The sequence below is a fragment of the Elgaria multicarinata genome, chromosome 7 (assembly GCF_023053635.1).
Source record: "Elgaria multicarinata webbii isolate HBS135686 ecotype San Diego chromosome 7, rElgMul1.1.pri, whole genome shotgun sequence".
NCBI lineage: Eukaryota > Metazoa > Chordata > Lepidosauria > Squamata > Anguidae > Elgaria > Elgaria multicarinata.
The window spans coordinates 17,887,417-17,909,551 of NC_086177.1; the positions used below are offsets into that span (position 1 = coordinate 17,887,417).

At 42.2% G+C, this 22,135-nt stretch overlaps 1 pseudogene; it reads right to left on the reverse strand.

The window, feature by feature from the left end:
* Positions 1-1,522: 1,522 nt before the first annotated feature.
* Positions 1,523-10,987, reverse strand: LOC134401257 (glycogen [starch] synthase, muscle-like; annotated as a pseudogene).
* Positions 10,988-22,135: the final 11,148 nt, after the last annotated feature.

Below are 22,135 nucleotides of genomic sequence, written 5' to 3' on the forward strand. Positions count from 1 at the left end.
AGGTGGACGTAAGGGGTGGGGGCAGCCTATTTTTCTGGGTAGTTGTTCAGCCTGAGCAACCTTTTGACCCTGACTACATTGCTGGGAAATAAGGTAACCCCCTCCCTCTCTTCACAGTATGTGTCATCCCTGACCTGCACTTTGAATTGGTACTGTCCCTTTAGGGCAAGGGTGGGCAAGAACTGGGGGCTGGAGCTGCATTGCTTCCCCCAAAACCACTGGTGGACCTACAACACCCTGCTGCCACCGCAATGGCCACTGCGCCAAAATTTATTTATTTATTTATTACATTTTTATACCGCCCAATAGCCGAAGCTCTCTGGGCGGTTCACAAAAATTAAAACCATAATAAAACAACCAACAGGTTAAAAGCACAAATACAAAATACAGTATAAAAAGCACAACCAGGATAAAAACCACGCAGCAAAATTGATATAAAATTAAAATACAGAGTTAAAACAGTAAAATTTAAATTTAAGTTAAAATTAAGTGTTAAAATACTGAGAGAATAAAAAGGTCTTCAGCTGGCGATGAAAGGAGTACAGTGTAGGCGCCAGGTGGACCTCTCTGGGGAGCTCATTCCACAGCCGGGGTGCCACAGAGGAGAAAGCCCTCCTCCTAGTAGCCACCTGCCTCACTTCCTTTGGCAGAGGCTCACGGAAAATGGCTGCTGAACTTGTCACCAAGTTCTCACCATGGTGGCAGCAAAATGTGAGAATTTTGCAAGGAAAGAGCCAGGTTATCCCTGTCCAGATAGGGGCATAGCTGGGCCACTAACTGAAGTCGGTAAAAGGCACTCCATGCCACTGAGGCCACCTGGGCCTCAAGTGACAGAGATGGTTCTAGGAGAACCCCCAAGCTACAAACCTGCTCCTTCAGGGGGAGTGCAACCCCATACTTGCCATGTATGTTCCACCTTCTTTTGAGCAAACTGCAGGCCTATCTTCAAGTTCAGAAGAATTGGATCCCCACTCAGCCTGCAGAATGGGACATCTACAGCAAGGCAGCTGCCCTCCCTAGAGGTTTAGGATTGCTCCCCTAATGCTGAATATCTGAGAAGAGGCCGTCAAACCTTGATGTGAATGAATTTTGCCTGCTGTTGAATTTCTTGCCCTTGACAATGGAAGTGATGGTGCTTTTTCCTTGTCGTTATAGCTGAACTGATGCTCCTGTTGTTGCATCTTTGTACAAAGAGTCCTCATCCTCACAACAGCCATTATTGCTTTTGATACCTCAAGCCAGCTCATCTTCTGAACCATCGCCTTTGTCTCACATTCTCTCCGTGGAACTCTGAGGAACAGCCTTGGAGCTTGAAAGCTGATTATAACCTCCCATTCAGCCTGAGAGAGAAGGCTGCTTACGTTATTATTTCTTCAGTGTCAGAGCTGGTCCCCCAAAAATAAAATAAAATAAATGAATGCCTTTTTGTCTTTCAACATAATAAGAGCTGTGATGAATGAGTTTCTGAGAGTTAAAATTAAACTTTTTCTTTTTACCAAAAATCGATGTCCTTGCACCAATTCTATAGCGAGATCCTATATTCAGAAGAAGACCCAAGCTGGAGGTCAGCTTTAGAATACAGAAGAAAGATAGAAGTAAAAAAGAAAGAAAGAAAGGATTTCTTCAAAATAAACCAACAGATGTTCCCCTCTGATACAGTTCTGGAATTCATCTGTCCTAGCTGAATATATATTCCAATATTTGACTTCCCAAAGCAATCCTCGAGCCAGCTGAGGGGCTGCTGAAAGCGGCAGAGGTGCTGGTTCCCCAGCAGCGTGGCCATCCCACCCCAAGACTCCTGTGGAAAGCTGTGTAGGCAATGGAGGCTGGTGGCTTCGATTTTGGTGGAGTTGTGAATCCACTCTGGTTCAGACAGAACTGGCCGGAACTCTGAAAGTGCTATCCAAGGTTCTGAACCTGATTTGGGGATAGGGTTCAGCACCTTGGCTAGATCCTTTAGCGTTCTGGAATAAACCAAATAGCCTTATTCACCATGGTTAAAGCTGTGGTTTAAGGTGTCTTCTGAACACAGACTGGCTTTCTGGCTTAACACCATGGTTAAAGCCATGGTTTATAGTGCCTTCTGAACGGGGCCTATGTTACATTGGGGGGCAGGGTGGGACCTAACAATGAAGCAAATGACACAGGTACAGGATTCTGCACATTTTATTTTGAAAGGATTGAAGAATGATGGATCAAATGCTTTCTCTAGTGCCATATGCTGGGCATACATGTAATACCTGCCTAGATATTTCCAGTCCACCATCCAGCAGAACTGCACGGAGCAGGCAGATGGGTCCTCTATACATTCCTTAATAAAGTAGCCAAAGCCAGAGAAGCTGGTGGAGATACTAGGAATGCCCATAATGGGGCATTCAGCTGGTGTGTAGCCCCATGATTCGTAAAAAGAAAGAATTCATTAGAGGCTGCAAATGACAGCCTCAAAAGAATTCCTCATAATCAATGGGAAGGGGTAAACTAGTGGAAGTCAGGAATTCCGGGTGGAAGATGACCCTGATCCAGTCAGCGTGCTGTTAAAGAAGCCAATGCAGCAGATGGTGTTGAGAATAGGGGCAGTGGAATTATTCAGCATGTTGTGAGTGCATCTTGGAGGGAATGAATTTCCGTTGATGGCAAAGATGGCTCTCTTCATCATAGCGAAATCTCCTTTGTCCAGCAATTTGTTCATGTCAGGAAGATTCCCCACAAGGAGTGATACACAGAGTTTCTTGCCAACCTTCTCCTTCACCACATTAGCTGTATCCCAGAGCAGGTTGTGGATGACCTGGCATTTCAGAGTCTCAATGTTGAAGTTATTAGCATGGCCTGGCTGCCATTCACCCTCAGCAGGTAGTTAAGCCAGGCCAGAGCTTCTAAGAAAATGCCATCCCTTTTGTTGGAATATTCATAGTATCCAGCAACGAAGGGAAAATGGTCTTGTCAAGATTGAAGTCCAGGTGCCTACAGAAGTGACCCCAGACAAACTCCTGGTTATGTGCCTTGCTCTGAGCAGGGAGGCTCCAGAATTTGTGCAGGGCAGAAAACATCTTGATATTCAGACCATTAGAGGAGGCACAATATTTATTTATTTATTATTTATTTATTAGATTTTTATACCGCCCAATAGCTGAAGCTCTCTGGGCGGTTCACAAAAACTGGCTTCTGTTGTAACAGGTGTTCAGCCTCTGGAACTGTGATCTGGGAGACCATGGTGGAAATGTATTTACAGTGGATGGCCACACATTCCATGCAGTAACGGTGGTAGATCTGCCAGTCTCCCTCCTCCTTGTCCACTTTAAAATTCAGCAGGTTGTTATAGAAGTCCACACTCCCTGAACACAGGTAGCTCCAGGCAAGGTTGCATGGGTGGTGAAGATGGCCACCACTGGAAGCTTCAGGATCCGGCAGAGGAAGGGACCAACCCTGGCCAACCATTCATGGAAATGACCAATGATGAATGGCTTCTCACCACACTGAGCAGCAAACTCCCCCAGAAACCAGGCTGTGAGGAAGCTAAAGAGAACCAAGTAGACTGTGCTTGTTATAATTGCTTCAGCTTGTCTCTAGACTGACAGGAAGGGAACTCACAAAGACAATAACAAAAGAAACTAAGTGATCTTTGTCCTCCACTTCATTCCCTACATATATATCCATTCTGCTAATGTGAATTGGCATGTGTTCTCACTTGTCACAAGTATGGGTGACTGAACTCCTTCAGCTGATATTTAAGGACACAGAAGGTTTTTCCTCTTCATATCCCTGTTCTTCATTTGACCCTTCAAATGACTTATCCAAGACACAGAGAATGAAATACAAATAATATAGAGTCAAATAGACTTCCATCAGAAGGTTTCCCTTTGGGATGGAATTGGTTTCACTTTTAAATGATTGTGTTCTGTTCCATTAATAGATTTCTACTCCCTTGCTGAGGTGGTTTTTTTTTTTTAAATACAAGCATCTAAATTGAATTTCTTTTTCCCCATCTCCTTCCCCTCTCCTTATTTTATTCTGCAGGTGTTGGGTCAAATCATTAGAATTCTCCCTTACATTATTATAACTCACATCTTGTCCAAACTACACCATATTTAAACCAAATCAGTCTTGTTGACAGTAATGGGCTTGATGGACTTAAATAGAGGTTAAGGGGCTCCGTCAGTCCAATTCTTATAGCAATTTCAGAAAAAAAAAATTCACCTTATCTGGTAGTCCTGCCACCAAATATTCCCAATGTCAGGGTTGTTGTTTTTTTATCTAATGTTCTTTCCTGAGCTTAATATTTATTTTCTAACACTTGTGCATAGGGAAAACATGCAAGTAAAAGAGAGAAGTATGAAACTATAGAATTGGTGCACCTTTGAAACACAGTAAGGCATGAGAAGAAGAAAACAGGTTGACATTTTTGGTCTGAAAACACCTGACATGGAATTAAAGGATGGTTCACTACAACTTCAGTTGACAACGTATGTGTGAATGAGCTGTCCTTCCACAGACAGAAGCCATGTTGACCATCCATCTTAGATTATCTCCCTCCTTATAATACCACAGGGACACAGGGGCTTGGTAACACACCACTCCTGTAGTATTATTCTCAGAAGTCCAGATCCTTTCTCAGGTGGGGATTCAATATCCAAGCTTCTTTCTGTAAGGAGTGTCAATCGTTGCTTATGAATTTCCTGGTCCTATGGCAAGCCCAGGAAAATGACATCTTTTCACAGCATTTTAAAATGGAACAGCGGCACATGTATTCTCTCTACGTTTTGCTTCAGGGTACTTGGAACAACTCCAGTAGCTGATATGGAGCGGTTCTATACGAATTGCCTTGAGTTTCTAGACATTCTGAGTTTCAAAATTTACCACTACACCACTGAGTGAAAGGGTTAAAAAAAAATTGTGAAAATCTGAGTCGGGACTATATTTTTGCTAAGTGAGGAAGGGGCAGTAATGACCTGATGGGTTGGTAGTGAACTATTCTCTCTTCCTGACATTTTCTGACAAGTGGCAAGGTATTCTTTATTGGATAAGATAAGCCAGCCGGCTATTACATGTTCTATTGTTTCTGAATGATTTTTTGTATTTTCTACAAATATCCTTATCTGTGAACCTTGTGGTGACTATTAGAAGCAATTTTCTGATCATCCTTGACCACTGCTTGGAGAAGCTGATTTCCTGAAACAGATTTGATGATTTTTTTCCCTCTTTTGCACAATGCACATATGTGTACTGATCCATTATCTCCCTCAGGTTTCGGAATATAGAACATTTCTAGTGGAATATTTGGATGATGCATTCTGAACTTTGTCATGGGTGTGCAACTTACATCAGTTTTACTCAGAAGAAGGTTTTACTATGTCTAATGGGGCTTTGGCTACAAAATGGACCCAGCTTCTCATGGGTTGGAATAGCCCTTAGTTTGATACAACGAAGCATTCAAGCAAAGTTATGCAGCTGTCAGAGTTAAACAAATTGTGCCCACCCTGCTTGAGTGAAGCCATGTTCCCTATGCCTGGATCCCGTTACAATAAGCCCTATGTCCCCCAAGGGAGGGGTCTGGTCTCTCCACCCAACTGAGCAAGGAGGGTGTTTCACAGCAATGGGCATCCATGCCCATTGGGGGTGGGGGGGAGTGGGAGCATATATATATATTTGTTGGAGCGCACGTGTGCTCATCCGTCTGTAAAAAAGAAAAAAAGGAAATGGCAGGCACAACATCCCTCCTTTCTCCTGGGATGCCGCTTGTGTGTTTAGACAAAGGGGAGGATCACATGATCAGAATATCGCAAGATCCTCCCCTCTCCCCCCTGGTCTAGACATGCCCTTTGGCTGGTGCAGGTACGCAAGAATTTCATTTATTTCATTTTTTATAAGAATTTACCAAAATCCTCACATTCCTCCATGAAGGATGAAAAGAATTTGAGTGTATGTGTATATATAGATGGGGGAACATGAAACGGAAAGATTTGTCCATTCCTACTTAATCTACTATGGAGTCAAGTCTCAATACCCACACATAGTAAGGAAAAATGCAAAGTAGCAACCCCCAAAGGCTCCTGGTTTGTTTGTTTTAACTAGTATGAACAGATATTCTCTGTGTGACCCTGCTGTCACCTTTTTTCTTGCACTTTTTAAAGATGGGGGTTAGGGTTGCATGATCCACAGTCTTAATTGGTGATGCAGCTTTCTCTCCTGCCGCACACTCACTTCCTCTTTACAGCCAGATATATATTCAGGGTATAGTGCTAACACTGCACTGACTCCAGTTCAGCCCTTCTGTTGTGTTCTCTCAAAGGCTATAGTAAGACCTAAGGTTTATCCCTGGATCGTCCAGGAGTCAAACCTGTTCATCTAGGTGACACACACGGGATCCAGTGCTCAGGCAGGGGCGAACCCTGGAGGATCCCAGGATAAACCTTAGGTCTAACTGTGGCCTAAGTCTACAATTTTAAATGTGTTTACTTGTGAATATGTTCCACTGGACACAGTAGAACCTACCTCCCAGTATACATGCAGCTGTAGGAGTGTGTTATTAATTCTGAAGGGCAGCCATTTTACTTTACACATGAGCCATGGCTAGACCAGGCCTATATCCCAGGATCGTCCCGGGATCATCCCTGTGTATCCAACTGATACACAGGGGATCCCGGGAGCAGGCAGGGACGACTCCTCCATTTGCCTGGGATAATCCTTAGGTCTAGCTAAGTCCATCATCTTGCATCTTGTATCTGTAAAGTGGGATATATGTACTTTAAACAAATACATGAATTTTCCAGGCAGTGATGTGGTGGCCAGAAATATATTTTGCTGGACAAACCAATCCCCTCATGCTTCAAAATATGCTTGGTGATATGAAACCCCATTATGGAGTATGTGTCCTCTGACAGCAATATGAATGAGCATGCACATTTGTATTTTACATACATGTTACACAGTAAATCAGAGTTGTGTGGGGTTCCTTTCTTTCTTATACCTTGAAAGCAATTTTGTTTTTCCTTATGAGCACAGTTGTGGGCAATACCATGACTGAATTTTGGTTGGGGCTACCAGGGGCAAAAAAAAAAAAAAAAAATGCTTTATGAGAAATTTGTTTCAGTTCATTCTTTATCAAGATTTACCCAGTTTGCATCTTCCAAGTGAAAAAAGCAGACTTGGACACAATCTGTGATTGAAGTCCATATAGTTCCAAGTTTACGATGCCATTACCAGACACACACACCCAAATGCATTTGACAGCCAGCGTGCTTCTGAAAAATGTGCATTACAAATGTGTAGCTTTGAAATATGTGCACAAGTATGCTATAATAAATGTTAGAGGAATGCATATGGTTTGAAGATGTGCACAATTGCTGCATACATTTTGGAAAATACATGGAAATAAGCACGGAAAATATGCATGTGAAAAGAAAAACAACAACACTACTCACAATCTGATATCAACTTGAATTGGAACGAGATTTGAAGTGGTATTTCGAGAACTTTGCTGAGCTCAGGTTTTGCAGATTCACAAATCTTACTTTGGAATCCAACCAAAGGCCACCAGGTATCCAACCATAGTTTCTTAAATACCAATATCGAGTTTGTGATGATTTCTTTTTATGACCTCAAGAAGTTTTTTAAAAAAATGATATTCACTGTAATTTGTACCCCTTTAAAAAATACCAATTCCAAGAGGAACATAACTTTTGTGAAAAAAATATGCATGTGCCTGCACCTGAGACTTTATGAATACAATAGGAGAAAGTTTGCATACTTCAATGTGAGTAAACATATATAAATTCTTGAATGTAACTCCCCCCAGGCCAATTTTAAATTTACATAATGTGGCCCCCAGTCATAACATTCCTACAAACTAGCTACTTAATATCTATAAATACATTATTTTCTTATTTACAATCCACCCAGTCAATAAACATTCTTTGCTATTAGGATGTGTGTATGGGACCTTATTGTGTAATCCCATCTAGGAATTCAGTTAATATTGACCAGCTCAATGGAAACTCATTTTTCTTCTTGTCAGTGTATTAACCACTGAAGAAATGCATTATTAAAATGATGAAGGGGGTCGGGGCAGGAATGCCGCAGTGCAGTAGCTTTCAGCATTCAAACTACCAGCAGTTTGGGGGAGTTGAAACATCCCTCTTTCATTGTATCTATACTCTGTTCCCCTCTGCCCTCCTCCCCACCATTGTAAAAGCACAGACTAGATTCATGGTCCAGGCAAATTGGCACAACACCTCTGTGCCGTTTTCACATTATAGCTCTAAATCATTCAGCGTGACATTAGTACGATGTTCATAGATTTTCTTTATAAAACTCCCCTTCTTGTGCATAAAAACATCCTTTCCTGGAACCAAATTGCCCTCTAGATGTGTCCAAAGATTGTTGGAATGAGCTTTATGTACAAAACAGGTGCAGACAATGACCAATGCGATTCTCGCCACAGACTAACAACTGAATTGGGGGTGGGTGGGTGTGAACAACCTCCCTTTGAAGAAAGGTTATGTTTGGGTCTATTTAGTGTAGAGAAATTGTGAATAAATGGGGAGGTGTATAAAAGTAAGCATGTTGTGGAGAAAATGGGCAGGGAACTTCTCTAGAATCCAGGACCATCCCATGAAGCTGAAAAGTAGGATATTCAGGACAGATAAAGGGAAGTACCTCTGCACACTATGCAACTATACCACCAACTGAAATGGCTCTAAATGTGGTATTAGTCAAATTCACAGAGGATATCAATGGCTACTAGTCATGATGGCTACATAATACTTCCAAGACTGAAGATGTCATGCCTCTAAATACCATGTTCTAAGAAAAGACACAGTAGGAGAAGACTATTGGCCTCATTTCTTCCTTGTTGGCTTCCCAAGGGCATCTGGTTGGCCACTGTTGGAAAAGGGATACTTGACCTTTGGTCTGATCCAGCAGGGCTCTTCTTATGTGCTTAAACACACTTCTTGCTTACAAGTCAGCCAATATACTGCCTCCACGAGTGAAGCTTTTTTGGAGCCTAAAAAAGCTTCATCACAGCCCAGGAATCCCTCTGACTGAATACGTAGGGTGGCCACATGTTATAGTTTACAGTGGACAGTCTTCTTATCTTGGAGAGCTGACAGAGGACAGTCATGTATTTGAAGGTGTCATGAGTCTGGTCTCATGTCAAAGACCATAAGGAAGGAGATCAGGGCCCTTGAAGTTGCTTATCAATGTCACCTAAGAGTGGGCCTTTCTATATCAACAACATTTAAGGTTATGGCAGATTGAACCAGTTGTTCAAAAACCCTTTAACCCTTAACTGCATTTATTTATGACTTTTTTAAAAAAGGCATCAGAGATTGATTTATTTTGCGGAGGGTAGAATGAATGAGGGAAATATCCCATCAATCAGACCATTTGTCATCATCTTCCAAGCTGCAAGTCAATCATAAGCAATTTGGCATATATACGCATACTTGGTATATCACTTGATAATTGCTTGGTGAGCTAGAGCAGAACGTTTCAAAATATGGCATTTAAAAAATCTTGTGACAAGTAGGAATTAAAGTTGCATGCCTGGGAAGAAAATTAAAAATGGAGCAACCTAGCTGTTGACAGTCATTAGCAGCAGCCTATCCCAATATTTATGGTATCAACAAAAGTGATTGTTAGAGGTTTCCATAGCAGCAATAAGCATACCATGAAAGTGGCAGAGGGAGACTGCACCTATTAGGTCTGAAACGCACACAAGAGGGAAGAAGTCATCTGTACTCACTCTCTCTGGATGCAGTCTACGGAACAAGATTATTCAGACTGCTTAGCAGAGAATTGAAATGTTGATGATTAGAACTGTGCCTGAGATAGGCGTACCAATGGTTCAATTCAGTATAACAGCCTCCCCAAAACTAGTGTCTCCCAGATGTTTTAGACTACAACTCCCAGCATTCGTGACAATTCGCCAATCTGGCAGGTCCTGGTGGGACTTGATGTCCCAAACAACTAGAGGGCGCCAGGTTGGAGAAGGCTGTGGTGTAAGATAACTTCCTATGTTTTCCATCTTTGGCCATGGCATGTTGAATTGCAACCTGCGTTCTTTGCATATTCATGATTCACTTGGTTTTCTGCGATATAACCTAATCTGTTATGCAGAAAACCCACCAGCTACATATGACATATGGCTGCTTTTCAAGCACCTCAGAAAAAGGTTTCAAGAACTCAGAAATATGCCCAATGTGTGATCTTGTAGATGGTGAAGAGCAAGGATTCTTGGAAGAGCTTCTTAATGCTTGATATAATGAGTGAGTGGAAGTTCATATTAACAGGGCATATGGAGTGCTATTTAGAAGATTTAAGGTAAATGGCATTTGGTGGTGGCACTTAAAAAAAAAAAGAGTTGTACTGGTAATGAGGTGTGAATCATCAAGATCTCAATTCCAGCTCCAAATTGTAGGCCCCATATTAACCAACCAACAGACTACCAGTAACTCCCTTTTTTCACATAGGAAAAGGAGAACTTCTCCTGCGGGCAATAATTACATTTCATTATATAAACCACCTGATGTGCCATTTTTAGATTAAAGAATGACCAGCATCATACAAGACAAACAAACAGCTCAAGAAATATTGAAAAGGGAGGGGACTCCTACTATTTTAATAAAACTAACAATAGCTCCACCAAAATATAAATAGCTCAACAAATAAATGTATAGATAAAATGAAAGATCAAATATTTACAAAGCAGGAAAAATGAATAGTAATAAAACTTCAGATTTGCTGTATGTTAAAAACTGGGTTTATTTTATTTTATATATTTAAAAAGATTTAATCTGAGACCTAAAATCCTTGAGACTCGATGCCAAACAATTAACTCTGGGGTGAATATTCCAGAACTGGGATGCTGCTACAAAGAAAGCCCTAACTGGATACACATGCTTACATAACTTCTGAAGGTGGAACCACCTGAAGAAGGGCCTCTGAAGGTGTTCTCAGTGAACTGGAGGCTTAAATGGAGGCAGGCCATCTTTTAGGCACCCAAATCCAAAGCTCTGTATGGTAACAGAAATTGGATGGGGTCCAGATGCCTCCCAGCCCTCTGTTGGCCTGATGATGTCATTGGGTATGGCCACACCCACTAGTCAGGTGCTGTGGCTCCACTGACAGACATCATCAGTCGCTGACCATAGAACCATCCGGAGCTCATCCAACCGGCACTTCAGTCAGGGACCCAGCTTCACCTGCCCTGCATCTTTCCCTATTGGAAAGGATGCAAGATGGGCAAAGCCACCCCAACCAAGACACCAGATGGAGGACTACTCATTCATCATGCATATCAGTAGAGGACATGGCTGGGGAAAACCTGGATATAGTGAAGCTGCCCTGGCCGATGCACTGGGTGGAGGTGTGCATCCTGCTAAATGGTCCCTGTCAGGATTCCTCCATATGACCAGGACACCCTGAACAACAGTCTCTGCCTCCTCAAGAGACCCACTTTCAATCTTTTACCTTCCCCTTCCTGGTAACATGGGGTTTAGGCTGTAGACATGGGGTGAGTGACACTTTAGGTTTAACAAAACAGTTTACTAGTAAAGTAAAACAAGTAACTTACAACTAAAGGTATTTAGTCAATAGAGCTGAGTGATAAAAAGGTATTAAAAGAAAATAAAAGTTGAAAAAATGCAAGTTCTTTTACCCTAAGCTGCACCTAAACTCCTTCAGCTGCATCTTTCTGCTCCTTTCTTATAGTCTGTTCTTTCTCTGGCTCTGTCCCGGCTGGCTGTCTCAGTCTTTTATACCTTCTTTCCCCAAAACAGAAAGTACTGTTCCCACTTGGGGGGAAAATGAAATATAACTGGAGAAATGAAACTTAAGAAGAGAATAAATCTTAACTTATGAAATTGAACTACTCTTCTCATAGATACCTCTCCCAACAGAAAACTCCAGGCCTCTAAGGCCTGACTTTATTAGCTCGCCTCAGTAGGGCTCTAATCTTCACATTCCCGTATACCTAACCCCATTTAGCAGGTTTCCCCAACCCTCTGTGTAACATCTTCAGGAGGCTGGAGGTGCTGCCAATGGTGGGCGGGGGAGGAATGGAGAAGTCCGCTTGCACCAGCCCCCACCATAGGCAGGTTCCACACATTCCTCTGTAAAATACAAAGATACCATTTTGGATACACGGTCACTGCTATTCACTGGCAAAATCAATATTTTGTTTTCCTTTTGTAAAAAAAAAGTGGAAAGCTCAAACCACCCTTCACATATGGGATGTAAGTGTGGAAATATGACCCTTCAGATGAGGGGTGTAAATATGGAAAAGAAGGAGACATCAAAAACAAGAGTTGTTCTTTTTAGAAAGGTCTGCTGTGTTACCCAAGTGAGCAACAATGGCTTTATATAAATGAACAATGTCCATTAAGGCAGAGAAGTGCTTTCTGAAAGCTTTCATATCAGTCTTCTGGAACAGCTGCTTTAATGGAAATTAATACCTTTGTGGATAAAAAATAATAATCTATGAAGCAATTACATTGTTTGCCATTTCCAAATCCCACCAGAATTCCCTCAGTTTTCAATCCCTTAATGGTCTTTCTCAGTTTAACAGTGACACAGTATAATCAAGAACATGACCTCAAAAGACATTTAAGGCAATCTGACTTTTTTTCCCCCCACAGCAGGACCAGCCCCACCATGAGGGCTGGTAAGCCCTTTGCCTCAGGCAGTACTTTTGGTGGGGTGGCAAAATGAGCCCACATGCCCTACACCTATCTAAGCTCCACCCCTCTTACTTTGAAGCTGAGCTCCCAGTCAGCTCCCAAATACTAGACTGTGGAACAGACAACCATTTCAAATCCCCCAAAAGCAATAACTCATCTGACAACCTCGCTACTGGTGCATCTGGCACTCTCTCTGGCTTCAAAATATTTTCAATGCTGCTACAGCTAGGACTGGGTAAGCTGTGCTTTTCAGACAGAGGAAGGGTCCCAATTCACTCCATGGCACTCCAGGAGTGAGGTTAATCTTTCCTCTCCACCCTTTCCTCCCAAAAATCACACACACACACACACACACACACACACACACACGTGTGTGTGTGTATAAAATATCTCCATTACAATCAATGAAGAGCTGTTTTCTTTCCTTTTTAACCCCGAAGCCCCAAGACCTCAATCTGAATTGGGTTGCATATGTTTACACAGAGGTAAATAAAACTATTATGCATAGCTACACTATGAGTAATTATCCAAACATTTAGTTTAAGTCTAACTCACATTTGTTCAAACAGACTTACTCCCAGATATAGAAATGCAGCCCTAGAAAGTCAAGGTTAAGATGACGTCTTTTGGTTTCAGATAATTTAGGCTGTGTCCCCCTGTAGAGCTTTTTCTCAAATGCAATGAGGTGCAATGTTTGGCCAATTAAGCTCAATGGAACTAAATTCACTGCATTATAGGTAGTGCTGTGCTGGATATTTTGACACTTTCATTTTTACCTGTTTTGGTGGGGAGTGAAATTAAGACTCCAATAGAAGAGGCTGGGGAAGAGGGAAATTTTGTAGATTTTTTTAATTGATGAGGAGGGGCAGGGTTTCCTTTTACTTTGTAAGTGCAGGAGTTGGCCAAGAGTTTTTTTTTCTTTTTTAACTCTCAAAATACCCTGCATGCTGCTGCAGGATTGCGGGACACTTCTTACAAAGGCATTTAGCTCAGCAGAGCTTCCTGGAATGCGCAGGAGACCACATGGTGTCCTGAGTATTCAGGGACTATTGCTGGGCTTAAAGCGGGACGGTGTAAAAGCCGGAACGGAACGGAACAGGCCGGAACAGCCCCATTATATTAAAAAACCATACCAAAAACAGTGGCATGTGTTAGCAACACTTGAGAACAATATTTTAGGATTAAAACCATACCAATATTATATCACTATTAACCCCAAAACTCCCCAAACGACGTCCGGAACAGAATGGGATGGCCGGAACGGCCACTAGGGAATGAGCGATAACAACCAAACTCACCAGTCATGCATAACTAAATGGCAGGGATGCAATAAGCCACAAAAGTTGCCCCGAAACCACGTTCAGATACCCGTTCCGGGCAAAAACGTGTATTGCGCAAAACGGGCCGTAACGGCAGCTTCCCAATGAGGTAAGTGAACCAAACTCACCAGATGCACTTGACAAGGTGGGGCAAATATAGAAAGCTCCAAAAGTTGCCCCGAAACCACGTTCAGATACCCGTTCCGGGCAAAAACACATATTGCGCAAAACCGGCCGTAACAGCAGCTTCCGAATGAGGTAAGTGAATCAAACTCACCAGATGCACATGACAAGGTGGGGCAAATATAGAAAGCTCCAAAAGTTGCCCCAAAACCACGTTCAGATACCCGTTCCGGGCAAAAACGCGTATTGCGCAAAATGGGCCTTAACGGCAGCTTCCCAATGAGATAAGTGAGCCAAACTCACCAGATGCACATAACTAGGTGGGGCAAATATAGAAACTCCAAAAGTTGCCCCGAAACCACGTTCAGATACCCGTTCCGGGCAAAAACACGTATTGCGCAAAACGGGCCGTAACGGCAGCTTCCCAATGAGGTAAGTGAACCAAACTCACCAGATGCACTTGACAAGGTGGGGCAAATATAGAAACTCCAAAAGTTGCCCCGAAACCACGTTCAGATACCCGTTCCGGGCAAAAACGCGTATTGCGCAAAACCGGCCGTAACGGCAGCTTCCCAATGAGATAAGTGAACCAAACTCACCAGATGCACATAACTAGGTGCGACAAATATAGAAAGCTCCAAAAGTTGCCCCGAAACCACGTTTAGATACCCGTTCCGGGCAAAAACACGTATTCCGCAAAATGGGCCGTAACGGCAGCTTCCCTATGAGATAAGTGAGCCAAACTCACCAGATGCACATAACTAGGTGGGGCAAATATGGAAAGCTCCAAAAGTTGCCCCGAAACCACGTTCAGATACCCGTTCCGGGCAAAAACACGTATTGCGCAAAAACGGGCCGTAACGGCAGCTTCCCAATGAGATAAGTAAACCAAACTCACCAGATCCACATGACAAGGTGGGACAAATATAGAAAGCACTTTTTTTGCCCGGAACGGGTATCTGAAAGTGGTTTAGAGGCAACTTTTGGAGCGTTCTATATTTGTCCCACCTTGTCATGTGCATCTGGTGAGTTTGGTTCACTTACCTCATTGGGAAGCTGCCGTTACGGCCGGTTTTGCGGAATACGTGTTTTTGCCCGGAACGGGTATCTGAACGTGGTTTCGGGGCAACTTTTAGGGCTTTCTATATTTGTCCCACCTTGTCATGTGCATCTGGTGAGTTTGGTTCACTTACCTCATTGGGAAGCTGCCGTTACAGCCCGTTTTGCGCAATACGTGTTTTTGCCCAGAACGGGTATCTGAACGTGGTTTCGGGGCAACTTTTGGAGCTTTCTATATTTGCCCCACCTTGTCAAGTGCATCTGGTGAGTTTGGTTCACTTACCTCATTGGGAAGCTGCCGTTACAGCCCGTTTTGCGCAATACGTGTTTTTGCCCAGAACGGGTATCTGAACGTGGTTTCGGGGCAACTTTTGGAGCTTTCTATATTTGTCCCACCTAGTTATGTGCATCTGGTGAGTTTGGCTCACTTATCTCATTGGGAAGCTGCCATTACGGCCGGTTTTGCGCAATACGCGTTTTTGCCCGGAACGGGTATCTGAACGTGGTTTCGGGGCAACTTTTGTGGCTTATTGCATCCCTGCCATTTAGTTATGCATGACTGGTGAGTTTGGTTGGTATCGCTCATTCCCTAGTGACCGTTCCGGCCATCCCATTCTGTTCCGGACGTCGTTTTGGGAGTTTTGGGGTTAATAGGGATATAATATTGGTATGGTTTTAGTCCTAAAATTTTGTTCTCAAGTGTTGCTAACACATGCCACTGTTTTTGGTATGGTTTTTTAATATAATGGGGCTGTTCCGGCCTGTTCCGTTCCGTTCCGGCTTTTACACCGTCCCGCTTAAAGCCTAGGTTCTAATGCCCCATGCTGCTACAAGCAAGAACAGGGCTTTTCTAGCTTTAGTGGGGATGGGGAGATAAAAGAAAAAAAGAAAGAAAAAAAGAAAGAGAAAACTTTCCTAAAGATCCATTTATGCAACTACAGATGCATTATTAGTGTAACTTTATAAACTAAAACAGGCAGCTGTAGGGCACCTGCAGAAGTCACGTGGACCCCTCCAGGGTCAATGGAGACTTCTTGATTGAGGCAGCAGCAGCCGATCGCCCTGGGAAGCAGCCAATCGCCCTGGGAAGCAGCCGATCGCACGGAGGACCTGGGGGTGGTGGCAACTATTTCCTGTATTCCTTCTGCCATGGTAAGTACAGCCGTGGTAAGTACAGCCCTCCCAGGCACTGCATGCTGGGAGTTGTAGGCTGCATGGGGGGGGGGGACCTAGGGCTGTGCAAGAAAATGGTGGATCCATCATAAATTGGCGGATCCGCCATGAAATGGCCTCCATTATTCGGATTTCTGAATCTGAGGCCCTAGGCTTGCACAGCCCTAACTTAAACACTTTTCATATTCTTCTGCTGCTACTCCATGTATCCTATTACATGGAGTAGCTTGTGATCCTCCAAATGAGCAGCTTGTGGTCCTCCAAATGTTTGTGCAGATGGCTATCATTAGACCCAGCCAAGATAGCCAATGTGAGAAATTATCAGAATCGTAGGCCAAAATTTCTGGAGGGCCACAAGTCACCCACCCCAGCATAGAGTGTATCTACTTGTTTCTGTTGCCACCTCCATTTGAAGTAGTAGAAAAAGTTCTGTTTTTCTACTACTTCAAGGTAATAAAAAAAATCTATGAGAAACTCCATGATACTGCTAAGTATTCCAGGACATCTGCAGCATGTATGTTAAATACATGTTACCCCCCAAAAAATGTTTTCCCCAAATGCTAGTGCCTAGAGATGGAATGGGGCATCTGAACACTGAGTTGTACTGGCTAGTTTGGGAAGCTGGTACAACTTGATCATTCTTGCAATCTTTGTTAGGCTGATTTTTAGGGATGTGTGTACAAACAAAACTCAAGCATATCAAAGCTCTTCCAGTTGCACCTAAAAGCTCATCACATTTCATGGTTCGTATCTGAATGCAATATTTGTCGTTGTTTTTCTTTTCACATGAAATGTTTTTATATTTTCAGGTGCATTTTTCCCCCAAATGTACACATCACTTGTGCACATCTTTGAAATGTACGCACTCTTCTCTCATTCATTAAAGTAGTATGCATTTGTATGCATTTTTTAGAAGCATGCATTTTTAATATGCATTTTTCAAATGTACACATGCTGCTGAACATATCTTTGGGGTCCATAAATCACATTGCAAACTCAGAAATACACGGACTTTGACCACAGATTGCATTTGAGTCTGTGTTTGTCTTGGGATAAATCCTGGAAAGGGGGGAAAAACCTGAAATTAATTTCATATACATTCCTCTAGTCAACAGGCCCTGGCACTTAAAATAGTCTTTTGCTGGCTGGTGAGGAGTGACATATAGTCAATGCAATTGGTGAAGCATTACAACCAGCCCCCTCTTCCAGATTAAAAAAGAACTTGAGAGCAATCAGATCAGAAGAATGAGTAAAAGTAGAGTTTAAAAATAGACATGGTTTGTTCTCAGATTAATTTCTCTTGGTCCTTTTTTAGGGTGAGCTAAATCAAAAGTTAACACAGAAATATGGTTGCTACCCAAAATCACTTCCACATGGACAGGACTCCATGTGTTAACACCTGGTATCACCATCCTATGGCCTCATTGAGACAACACGCTAAACCATGCTGCTTAATCACCGTTAACCATTTTGTGGTTAAGCAGCATGGTTTAGCGTATTGTCTGAACGGGGCCTATGTGGGCTAGCCAGGCTACCTGGGGCAAATAACTACGGAGGTGTAATTTAGGCCCAACTGGGGCAGAAACTACAGTACTGCTTTATAACAGCATTGTAAATAAACAACTCTTGGGGCTCAAGTCACATTCCATATACCATTTTCAAACTACTTTCATAGTGTTATATCCTGCTTGGTATAGATATGGCCTGGAATGTGCTACCACTTGGATGTGTGTGTGTGGGGGGGGGCAGAACTATTGGGGTGGTGTTCTGTGCAGCTGGCTTAACTTTTAAACCAGACCTTCAGCTGCAACACAGGCAGTGTTACTTGGCTAGGGTAAAATGGCACCTGCCTGGGGCATGGGTCCTTGGTAGACTAACCTGGCATTTCATGAAAATGAAATACTGACAGTGTGGAATACTTCATGGGTACTTTTTTCTTAAACATCCAGCCTCCGATTTAAACCAGGCCCTAGGAATTGGCAATCCACTTAGACCATGTCATTACAAACACACAGAGTAATCACTAGGGATGGACGAACCTGTCACTTTTGGTATATTTTAGGTCCTCATTTTTCACTCTTAATTTGGGTTCATTTCAAACTTTTAATTTTGGTTCTTTTTTGAACTCTGAAAAAAAAATTTTTTTTAAAGAGTGAATGAAAATTCGTAAACACTTTTGTGCACATTTCTCCTAATGCATGTCATAGGGTGACCATAGGAAAAGGAGGACAGGGCTCCTGTATCTTTAACAGTTGTATAGGCAAGGGAATTTCAGCAGGTGTCATTTGTATATATGGAGAACCTGGTGAAATTCCCTCTTCATCACAACAGTTAAAGGTGCAGGAGCTAGACTAGACTGACCAGATTTAAAAGAGGGCAGGGCACCTGCAGCTTTAACTGTTGTGACAAAGAGGAACTTTCACCAGGTTCCCCATATATACAAATGACACCTGCTGAAATTCCTTTTTCAATACAACTGTTAAAGATACAGGAGCCCTGTCCTCCTTTTCCGATGGTCCCCCTAGCATGGCACCATTTTGCCTGATACACACATTATTTGCAAGCAAGTTTCCTAATAGAATGCATTTTGAACAATAGTTTCACTAGTATACACATTTTGCATGCACTCTTATGATTAGAAAACTCCATTGCAAAATACAGAGAAGCGAGGATTTTGAAAGATAACTGAATCACAGTCGTTCAAATATGTGAAATTAGATAAATTCACATTAAAACGTAAACTGAACAAATATCTCCCCCATCCTGAGCATCAGCCACATTGATGATTGCTGCAGTAATCACATTACTGTAGCAATGTTTAAATTGGCTCTTAGTGAGAATATAAAAGGAACTAACCTGAAAAATGAAAAACAACAACCCAGGAGTAAAGTTGAATTATCTGTGTGTTTAAAGCTTACAAAATAAAAGATGTAGTATCTGCTAATTACCCTTGAATTTATGGGCTAATCATCAACCTCAAATGGTTGATGCATAACAACTGAGAACATGGAATCTTGTTCCCTTTCATATTTGATTAAAGTGTGATATAATTAGTTTTTGAAAAAGATCCCCATGTCTAGGAAACAGCTGAGAAGAGAGGGAAATGGGGTCCAACCATTATTAAAATTTGATAGCATTTGCTTGATGGCTTAATCAAGCAGAACATCAAAAAAATATGCAAGCATTTGATAAAGTGCCCCAGAATAAAAGTTGTTTTTCATGTCCTTCTGACAAACATGAAGACTAAGATCCAAGAAAGATGACCTCGCTTGAAAGCGGACCAAGAAAGTCACAGATTGATCTCAGCAATAAACTCTCTCACCATCTGCCCCAAATGTTCTTGTATCTAATGAGTTGTCTCACTGTCCTTTTAGTTGCGTTGATTTTCTGTGTAGTTTAGCTTTGTTACTATGGGCAACTTAGCTTGCTGTTAAGCAAATGCTGACAACAATTTTTGCACTGTTCATAATCTGAGATGCCTTTGTTGTCTCAGGATAAGAAAAAAAAACATCTAAAAGAGCAAAATAGTGAGTGTTAATTAAGAAAGCTACAGTGATACTTCAAAACTGTGGAAAGCATTTCCAAAACACTCTAGACATATTTGCACTACAATTTTATATCTGTTTGGAAGCAATAGATATTTCCTCCAAAGAATTCTGAGAATGGTAGATTAGTAAGGATTCAGGGAATTTACTTTGTGGAACTTCATTTCCCAGGGTTCCCGAGGAAAAAGGAAGTTAAAGTCCATGGCTAGACCAGGCCTATATCCCAGGGATCGTCCCGGGATCATCCTTGTGCATCCACATGACACACAGGGGATCCCGGGAGCAGGGAGGGATGATTCCCTCCCTTAGCCTGGGATTTCACCCTACCCTTTAATCCCACTTTTTCAGGATGATCCCGAGGAATGGGTGAGTGTGTGTGTAGTGGGTTGTCCCGGCTCCTCATGAGTAACCGTGAGGAACTGGGACCCGGGCTGAAGAGCTCTGTGACATCGAGGGTGGGGTGGGGGGGAGGGCAGGGGAGGGTTTTTTTTTTAAAAAAAAACTTACCTAGTGTTCGAGTGCTCCTGCACTCAATTCCCCTTTTTTAAAAAAAAATGGTGGCCGTGATGTTGCGTGCCGCATGTAGACCAGGGCGACAATCTTGCAATCATACAATTGCGAGAACGTCGCCCTACTACCCCCTCATCTAGCCATGGCCATAGTCTGTACTGTATTGTAGATATATCCTTCCAGTTGTGATTCAAACTACTTATATAGATGTACGCCTACTGGAGCTTCAGTGTATATTCAGGTAAACAACTTGGTTGAAATATCATCCATATTTGGCAGGGGAGAGAACTACCTTGTTTATTTTAAAAATTATTTTGGAATGAAAACAGGCAATATAAAGTCAATAATGAAGTTCATTATAGAAGTAAAATATTTAATATAATTGTTAATTAATTAAAATATTTCAAAAATCTTTGGGAGATATAGAACTATAAAACAAAACAATCAAATTAAGAACTGATGAGCCATCTTTAAACCATCTGTGGAACAGGATAAACCATCAAACAGCAGCTGGAAAAATATAGACTTTGCAACTCTCTCAAAGCTAAGAAAAGACTGAGAACCTCTCCTGTGGCGGGCATATAACACGGCCTCTAAAGAAAGCTATAAAATACACGTGGATTCATATTTCAGGAGGTGGTTTTTCAAATATCATGGCCACAAACTATTTAGAGTGGTAAGGACTAGTACCTTGAATTCAGGCCGGAAACAAATTGGGACCCAGGATCATTGGTGTAAGACTAGTGTTTTATAGTAGTGTTCAGAGCGGGTCTGCTCCACTCTGAAATTCGGAGCAGAGCTCCATTGATCGGCTTCTCCGCTTCAATTTTTGGATTGGCTCCTTTGCTCCACTTTTTTGGATTGTCTGTTGGAGAACTCCATTTTCAGATAACCACTCTATTATAGCCAATGGAAATTAACCAACATGCTTATAGTTCTCTCATTTTTAAAGCTAAAGAGATGAAATGTGGCACTGTGATAGCTTTTAAGTAGTGATTTAGCCACGCCAAGTTGGAATCAGATCTGTTGATGCCTTGATTTTTAGGATTTTTTTTAGTTTGAATAACCACTCCATTGTAGACTATGGAAAGTAACAAAAATGATTACATCTCTGTTATTTTTAAAGATAAAGAGATGAAACTTGTCACCATGGTAGCTTTTAAATAGGGATATAGCCATGCCAAATTGGAAACAGATCCCTCCATGTCTTGAGTTTTAGGAATTTTTTAATTTCAAACTTAGGTTGTGAAATGAGGTTTAGGGCATTGAGCAGTACACAACTCCCTCCCCCCCCCCCAAAAAAATGAAATTTAAAAATAAAAAAGCTAGCCAGCAGCATATTGCAAACAACAATGAGAGGTCAGACAAGAGCAAACATAAATATAAATACCTTTATTTTTATATGTATTTTTTACATTTTTACTGTGTCTAATAAGATAGAACAAGAACACACACACACACTGGGCATGTCTATATGAGTCCTTATCCTGGGGATCATCCTGGGATCATCCCTATGCATCTACATGATGCACAAGGGATCCTGGTGGCAGGGCGGGATTTTCGTCCATTTCCCCGGGATAAATGGGATGGCTTTTAGCTCGATTTTTCCCATGGTCTCAGGATTGTCCCGGAGGTGTGGGCTGCTGTCCTGGCTTCATCCTGCCTCCTTGAAAGTAAACACAGGGAGGCAGGAACCAGGCATGGGGTATGGAGCTCTTCAGATGCTCTG